Raw genomic sequence first — 8,632 nt, forward strand, 5'->3', positions numbered from 1 at the left:
GTTTTGAACTCTGCATCTGATAGGTTGGCTATCTCTTCGTCACTTCATTGTATTTTTTCTTGAGATTTGATTTGTTCTTTCGTTTGGGCCTTTTTTTTTTTTTTTTTTTTTGTCTCTGCCTGCCTGTTACGTAGTAGTGGGCGGAGCCTTAGGTATTCGCAGGGTGGGGGTAACCCACATAACCCATATAGTGCTGCATTGTGGTGCTATATGTGGGGGAGGGGTCTGAGAGGGAACAATGCTGCTTGCTCTGCTCTCTGCCGGATTTTCAGTCACTTCCCTCACTACCCACAATCAAATTGGGCCCTTCTGGTGTTGATTCCTAGGTGGGGGGGTTGTGTATGTTCTAGGACCCTGTGGGTCTCTCCAATGAACTCTCCTGTGAGGCTGGGAGTTTCTCCTGCTGACTCAACCCCCACAGGTTTTTTCAGTCATAGGTTTTGAGGCTTTATTTCCCTGCGCGGGAACCCTGGGTTGCATGATCTGTCTTGCTCCCCAGTTATTCCTCCCAGTTTATCCACATGCAAATGTGGGATCCCCGCTCCACCTCCACTAGCCCTGCCCACCCAGGTGCTCCAGCCACCACCTTGCCCTGAGTCCTCTCTGACCAGCAGCCTGTCTCTGCCCCTCCTACCGGTCTGGATGAATGTTTCTTCTTTAACTCCTTGGTTGTCATACTTCCATAGAGGTTGATTTTCTGTCATTTCTGGTTGTTTTTTGCTTTTAAATTTGTTGTTCTTTTGGTTGTGTGAGGAGGCATAGTGTGTCTACCTATGCCTCCATCTCGGCCAGAAGTCTCTGTTATTAGCACTTTAAATTAATTTAAGTCCATATACTGTATTCAGATTTTCTTAGTTTTTACCTAACATCCTTTTCCTCTTTCAGGACTCTGTATCTCCTTAGGAGTCCCTTGCCTGACAGTTTTCTTATTTCTCAGACTTTTCTTATTTTTGATGACTCTGACAGTCCTAAGGAGTACTGGTTAGATATTTTGTAGAATGCTCCTCAACTGGGATTTGTCTGTTGGTGTGTTTTTCTCATAATTATACTGGGGCTGTGGGTTTATGTACCACAGAAGTAAGTGCCCTTCTCATCATATAACAAATGTATATACTATCAATGTAACTAATACTATTGATGCTAACCTCAATTACCTGGCCGAGGTAGTGTTTGTCAGGTTTCTCTACCAGGAAGTTGCTTTTCTTCCCCACTTTTCAATACTGTGCTCTTTGGAAGAAAGTCACTGTACTCAATTCCGTACTTAAGGAGAGGGGTAATTAGCCTCCACCCCCTTGAGAGCGTTTTTCTACATAAATTATTTGAAATTTTACTGCAAGAGAGATTTGTCTATTCTCTCCCATTTATTGTATGTATTTGTGTTTTTTTAAATATTATTTATTTTTAGAAGGAGGGGAAGAGAGGGAGAGAAACGTCTAAGTGTGAGAGAATCATCAATTGGCTGCTGGCTGCCTCTTGGATGTGCCCCAACTGGGGACAGCCAGCAACCCAGACGTGCGCCCTGACCTTTCACTTTGCAGACTGATGCCCAACCAACTTAGCCAACTAACCCACACTTAGGTTGGGGCTATTTGTTTAATCAATCATACCAACACGGATTCATTTATTTTCTACTTTGTGTTATGATCTAATACTACCTCATGTTGTCGCTCAGATCAGCTTCTTTGGCCATTGGGAGCTCTTTGAGTTGTGTCCTTTTGACATACCCCTTCATTGTGTGGCTTTTTTTTTTTTCTTCCTGAGTCCTTCCTTACTTTATGGCATGACAAGATTCTTCAGGCTCATCTTGTGTATTTCCTGTTCTTGTCATAGAATCAGTTATTTCTTCAAGAAGCCTGAAGTTCCTCTTATTGAAAAAGGGTATTGAAACCAAATTTGGGGTCCATTGTTTTTCCATTGCTGAATTTTAAGAATTCTTTGTTTCCTAGATACTAGTCCTTTGCTGGATGCGTGGTTTATAAATATTTTATCCCAGTCTACAGGTTGTCTTTTCATCTTTAAAAAATTGTTTTTTTGTTTGTTGATTTTGTTAGAGAAGAAACATCAATTTGTTGTTCCACTCATGTATGCATTCATTGGTTGATTTTTGTATGTGCTCTGAGGGGGGATCAAACCCACAACCTTGGCATATTGGGAAGATGCTCTAATCAACTGAGCTACTGGTGCAGGGCTTGTTTTTTCATCATCTTAACAGATTGTTTCACAGAGCAAACTCATTTCATTGATGAAATCCTATTTATCACTTTTCCTTTTTAAGGATTGGACTTTGGTGTCAGGTCTCTAAAAACTCATTGCTTACACGCAGTTCCTGAAGATTTGTTCCTGTTTTTTCCCTAAAAGTGTTACATTTTACATTTGCATTGCTACATTAACATTTGCTCAGTCTGACCACACTAGCCAAGAGGACTTGGCTTGATGGAAACCTCTATGAACTAGAGGAGAGCAGGTTATCAGCTTTGAAACCAAAAAGCCCTCAATGAAGTAAGACAGGGAAGTCATAAGGCAAGTATAAATCTCTTTCCTCAAAAAAACCCCCAAAACTAAGATTATTCAGGTTGAAGAAGACAGGAACTATTCAGTTGTGGCTGCAAGTTAATAAAATGTATTCTCATGAAAGGGTTGTGGACTTATAAAAACCACCAACTTTGTGCTGGAAGAGAACATCACCCTGGATGTCTCCAAGTTTCCTGAGATTGCTGTATAGCTCAGGTCTTTTGTGTTCCTGATTTAAGCACCTTGCCTCACAGTAGCAGCTGTATATTTTAGGTTTTTATTCATTTATTTTCAGAGAGAGAGGAAGGGAAGGAGAAAGAGAGGAGAGGGAAAGAAACCTCAATGTGTGGTTGCCTCTCATACGCCCTGTACTAGTGACCTGGCCCACAACCCAGGCATGTGCCCTGACTGGGAATTGAACCAGCAACCCTTTGGTTCACAGGCCTGTGCTCAATCCACTGAGCTACACCAGCCAGGGCCAGCAGCTATATATTCTTTATCAAAATGTAGATTCATTACCTCTCTCATTAACTATAAAGAATCTTTGTTTGTTGGATCTGAAAACCTACATTTTAAAGAATCTGCTTAGTATACTCTAACACTCATTAAGGTTTAAGAATCACTGTCACAGCCCAAAGCCCTAGTCTTGTTATTTTATAGTTAGAGTATCAGAGGAAAGTTTTCTCAACTCTAGATGCCAGGGTATCCACCAGGGACTGAGGACTTTAACATCCAAAAACTATCCTCGTACCACCTAATGCCTTGATAGATACTCAGCACACACTTTATGAATATTGAAGTATGGTTTATTCTGGAAAGAAATGAGAATTCAATATTGATGCCTAAAATTATTCCAACTTTGGATATGACATTCATTTGACCTGCAGACTCTTGCTTTTGCTCTTTAGGGAACTTATTGGCCATTAGCATTAACTTTTGCACCAGAGCATGGAGTCAGCAAACTACCACCAGAGACCAAATTTAACCCACTGCCTGTTTTTTTTTTTTAATTGTTATTCGATTACAGTTGTCTGCATTTTCTCCCCATCCCTCCACCCCATCCCAGCCGCCACTGCCTGTTTTTGTAAGTAAAGTTTTAATGGGACACAGCCATATTTATTGATTTACATATTGTCTCTGGCTGCTTTTGGCTACAACAGGGGAACTGATTAGTTATGATGGAAACCTTATGGCCCACAGATGCTAAAATACTTATTTGGCCCGTTATAGTAAAAAAATTTCCTGCCTCCTGCACTAGAGAATTGAAAGAGAAAAAGTAGGGTTTATTTCAGATTTTCCCTTTTAAGTCTTTGCTGGTAGATTTGATATACAGTGGCAAACAATAGCCAGTGAAACTTAAGTGGTGTTTTTTGAGAGATACCATAAGACATTCTCTCTGAAAGTACTTACTGGGCCTTCTTGGGAACCCGAAATTTATACTGCTTAAGGAAGTGTTTCTCAAATTGTAGATCCCATACTATCTGCATCTAAATCACCTGGAGTGCTTGTTTCAATGCAGATTCCTAAATCCCCCCAAAGACCTACTGATAGGGGATTTCTGGAGGTATGGCTGGACTTCTGATTACTCTTTTGTAACTATCAATGTATCTGGTCCCTGTCTGTTATAGCATACAACAAAATTTACTTGTTTACCTTGCTTGTCTTTCCTGTGACCTCCTTCAGGCTAACTATAGTGTTATTCATTACTTTTGTATTGCCAGCCCCAGAGTGGACACATTTAATTGCTATAGTTCTCAGTGGTTGGTCCATGGTCTTTGGGGTGGAGGAGGGCTTGTCTTGGAAGCCTTTTCAGAGATCACAAACACGAAACTATTTCCATAATAATACTGGGACATGATTTGCCCTTTTTGCTGTGCTGACTGTTGATGCAAAAGCAATGGTGGGTAAAACTGCTGGCACCTCTGCAGGATTTAAGGCAGTGGAAACAAATTGTACTATCAGTCATTGTCCACTACCATGCACTCATAGTAAAAAACGGTGCCAGTTTCACTTCAGAATATTCTTCATGAAGCAACACCATTTAATTTTATAACTCCTAACCCTCGAGTTCACACTCTTTCATACTCTGTGTGACAAAATAGCGTGCATAAAACAATTCCACATACTAAAGTATGCTGGTCTCTTCAGGCAAAAGCACTTGACTGGTTATTTGAATTGGTTACTGAACCAGCTAGTCTTTTTTTCCTGGAACAATTTCACTTGGAAGTACAATTAACAACCCCTGGCAATTCAGAGTTAGCTATTTGGCAAAACTTTTCTTGAATATATGGGAAAGGGGAAAAGTTCCCTTTTCCTTCCTCTGGTTCTTTTGGCTAGCCTAATAATGATATCAAACGAGAGACTTATTGACAAGAGAAAATCAAATTTAATTTTGTATTATAGAAACCCCACATATGTGAGAGGTTTAGACAGAAGGGGAAAATGGGCATATAAACCATTCTGATCTAGGTAGGGATGAGGTTAAGGCACACTGGGGCTTCAGAAGATCGCTGTGGGGACAGCACATATTCAATGATTAGTAGTTTGCCTGCAGCTAAGTAGGTCCAAAAAGGTTATCTCTGATAATCTCTAATTATGGGCAAGGCTGCTCAGTCAAATTCTTCAAGATAGTTAAAGCAGGGCGGGGAAGAGGTTTCTCTTGAGCCCACAGGGCCTCTGTTGCCTTTAGCTCAAAATAACACAGAAGCACTGAGGCACATCTTGAGGTGGCTCTTCTGAATCCCCACAAAAACAAGGTGAGCTTGTCACTTCAAGGAAAACTGAGTATTTGTTGCCAATGGTAAAATCTGACCTTTTCAAGAAAAAAATAGAATTTTGGAAAACTTTGCAGTGCTGTGAGCTTCACAGCTTCCTGATACTTAAAAGACTTTAATGAGATCCATGGTAATTAAAAAAAAAAAGTATAATGAGTGTGTGGCTCAGTGGATTGAGCACTGGCCTGGGAATCTGACAGAGCACTTGTCTGGGTTGTAGGCCAGGTCCCCAGTTGGGGGCCTGTGAGAGGCAAACAATCCCTGTACCGTATTTTGCCGAGTATCTTGCACTTCTTTTGCCCAAAGTTTTGAGAGAAAAATAAGGATGTGCATTATACATAGGCAATACTAAAACATGGGCGTGCATTATACATGGCAAAATATGGGGTATCTACCTCTCACACATCGATGTTTCCCTTCCTCTCTTAAATAAGGAAAAGCTTTAAAAAATAAAGTAAAAAATGTATAATTAAATGTATTAACATTGGGAAGATTGCATAGCTCAAGTGAACTGAAATTTTCCAAAAGACCAACACCAAGGTGACGTCGTAAGTCATTTATAGGTAAAAGACCCATTCAGAGCACCAGATAGACCAAAGGGTTTTAATGTATCAGAGTACAAAAAACTTATTGATATATTTTCAGATTCCATGTTGCTTCTAAACTTTAAGAAGCTACAATTTTATTTTTTATTTTATTTATTTTTTATTTACTTTATTGTTGTTCAATTACAGTTGTCTGCATTTTCTCCCCACCACCCCTCCCCCACCCCAGCCAAACCCATCTCCCTCCCTTGCTTTCATCCTCCCCCTTGGTTTTGTCCATGTGTCCTTCATAGTAGTTCCTGAAAACCCTTCTCCCCACTGTCCTCTCTCCCCTCCCCTCTGGCTATTGTTAGATTGTTCTTAATTTCAATGTCTCTGGTTATATTTTGTTTGCTTTTTTTTCTTTTGTTGATTGTGTTCCAGTTAAAGGTGAGATCATATGGTGTTTGTCCCTTACCGCCTGGCTTATGTCACTTAGCATAATGCTCTCCAGTTCCATCCATGCTGTTGCATGGATAGGAGCTCATTCTTTCTCTCTGCTGCATAGAATTCCATTGTGTAAATGTACCATTGTTTCTTGATCCATTCATTTACTGATGGGCACTTAGGTTGCTTCCAGCACTTGGCTATTGTAAATTGTGCTGCTATGAACATTGGGGTGCATAAGTTCTCTTGGATTGGTGTTTCAGGGTTCTTAGGGTATAATCCCAGCAGTGGAATTGCTGGGTCAAAGGGCAGTTCCATTTTTAGTTTTCTGAGGAAATTCCATACTGTTTTCCACAGTGGCCTCACCAGTCTGCATTCCCACCAACAGTGCACTGGGTTCCCTTTTCTCCGCATCCTCTCCAACACTTGTTTGTTGATTTTTTTATGATGGCCACTCTGACTGTGTGAGATTGTATCTCATTGTGGTTTTAATTTGCATCTCTCTGATGGCTAGTGATGCTGAGCATCTTTTCACATGCCTTTGATCCCCCTGTATGTCCTCCTTGGAGAAGTGTCTGTTCCAGTCTTTTGCCCATTTTTTAATTGGGTTTTTTGTCTTCCTGGAGTCCTACAATTTAATTTTATTGTATTAAAAAGAATATCCACGATTACCTGAAATGGCTATGAAGATACTCCTTCCTTCTCCAACTACATAGTTGAGTGAGGCTGTCTTCATATACTTCACAACTAAAATTGCAACAGATTAAATGCAGAAGCAAATTTGAGAATCCAATGGTTTTCTATTAAGCCAGACATTAAAGAAATTTACAAAAATGTGAAATAATGTCATTACTTTCTCTGATTTTTAAATTATTTTGGAAAATAGTTATTGTTATGTTTTATTTAGATTTTTAAAAATTTATTCATTTATTCTTAGAAGGGAGAGGAGGGAGTAATAGAGGAAGAGAAACATCCATGTGTGAAACGTCGATCAGTTGCTTCTCACGTACAGACACACGCCCTGACGGGACTGCCCGCAGTCCAGGCATGTGCCCTGATGGGAACTGAACCTACAACTTTATGGTTTGCAGGACCGCAATCAACCAACTGCGCTACACTGGTTAGGGCTGGAAAATACCTACTTTTTATAAAAATATTTATACAAAATGGGTTTTTACTGTTACTTTAAAGTGAATTAGTACATTTTAAATCTCTCAGTTTTAATTTCTAGTACAGTAAATAGTGATAGATACAAGCCATACAAACATTACTCTTTAGGGTCCTGAGACAAAAATAATTGAGAATAGCTGGTATAGAAGATACAGTGGAATTTAGGGACAGAGGAACCTAAATTGAAATTACAGTTCTGCCACGTGGAGATAGAAACTAAAATTCAAGTTCTAGTTGTTACTTAACTGACTCTGATTTTTGTTAAGTTGTTTAGGTGCAGGCTGTGAAGACAGACTGTTTATAATTTTGGCTGTATTTGCTGGTAGTATGACTTTGGGTGAGTCATTTTACCTCTGCAAATAGGGATAACTATAGTACCCCGCTTCATCAGGTTGCGGTGAGGACTAAATGGGATTATACTTGCAAAATGCTTACTTTACACCTCTACAGACATAGAGCTAAGTGATAGTTACTATTATTACTTTATAATATTAGCTAATCATCTGACAAGATCCTAGAGAATGGGGCACATTCCTGGCTTTCTTACATCCTCTTGGTAGAGAACATAAGTTATTCAGGTGTTATAAATTTGAGAAGGTATAAATAAATTTGTCAATATTTATGTGTGGCTGTTAACCTATAGGGGAATTGTTATAAAAGTTCCCTCTTTCGGTTTCCCTTTTTCTCGGCTTCCAAAGAAGTAACAAAACTGAAAAACATTCCCAAACCCTTGCCCTATAATCTAGTTTGAAAATAGGGAGGTATCTTATTATTCCCCAAGGGAATTGAGGTCTTCCAGAAATGCAAATACTCAGGAGATCTGGGCGAGGTTACGTGTCAGCTTAAGGTCTTGATAGGGATAGCTGCGACTAAGCACCCTGCCGTCCCAGTTGTCACCAGGGGTGTGGCTTCCCGCACCATTTCTGGGCTTTTAGTAGGTTAGGGTTAGCTGGGCTACTAGCGGGTCAGGCGGCCTGTTTTCCCATGTATAAGTGCGGAGGTTGAGCTTCCTTCCAGTGCAATTCCACACGCTGCCTGACAGCTAGGTGGTCTTCTTCCGCGTCCCAGCCCTTCAAAGACCTCCGCTTCCAAACGCCGCGCCCGCTCAGGGCGGAGGGCCCCGTGCACCTACGACCCGCACGCCCAGCCCTCCCGCTCCATGCCCGCAGGGTGGAGGCACATCTCGCGCGACTCCCTCCACCTCTC

This window comes from Desmodus rotundus, chromosome 13 (assembly GCF_022682495.2).
Source record: "Desmodus rotundus isolate HL8 chromosome 13, HLdesRot8A.1, whole genome shotgun sequence".
Classification (NCBI taxonomy): domain Eukaryota; kingdom Metazoa; phylum Chordata; class Mammalia; order Chiroptera; family Phyllostomidae; genus Desmodus; species Desmodus rotundus.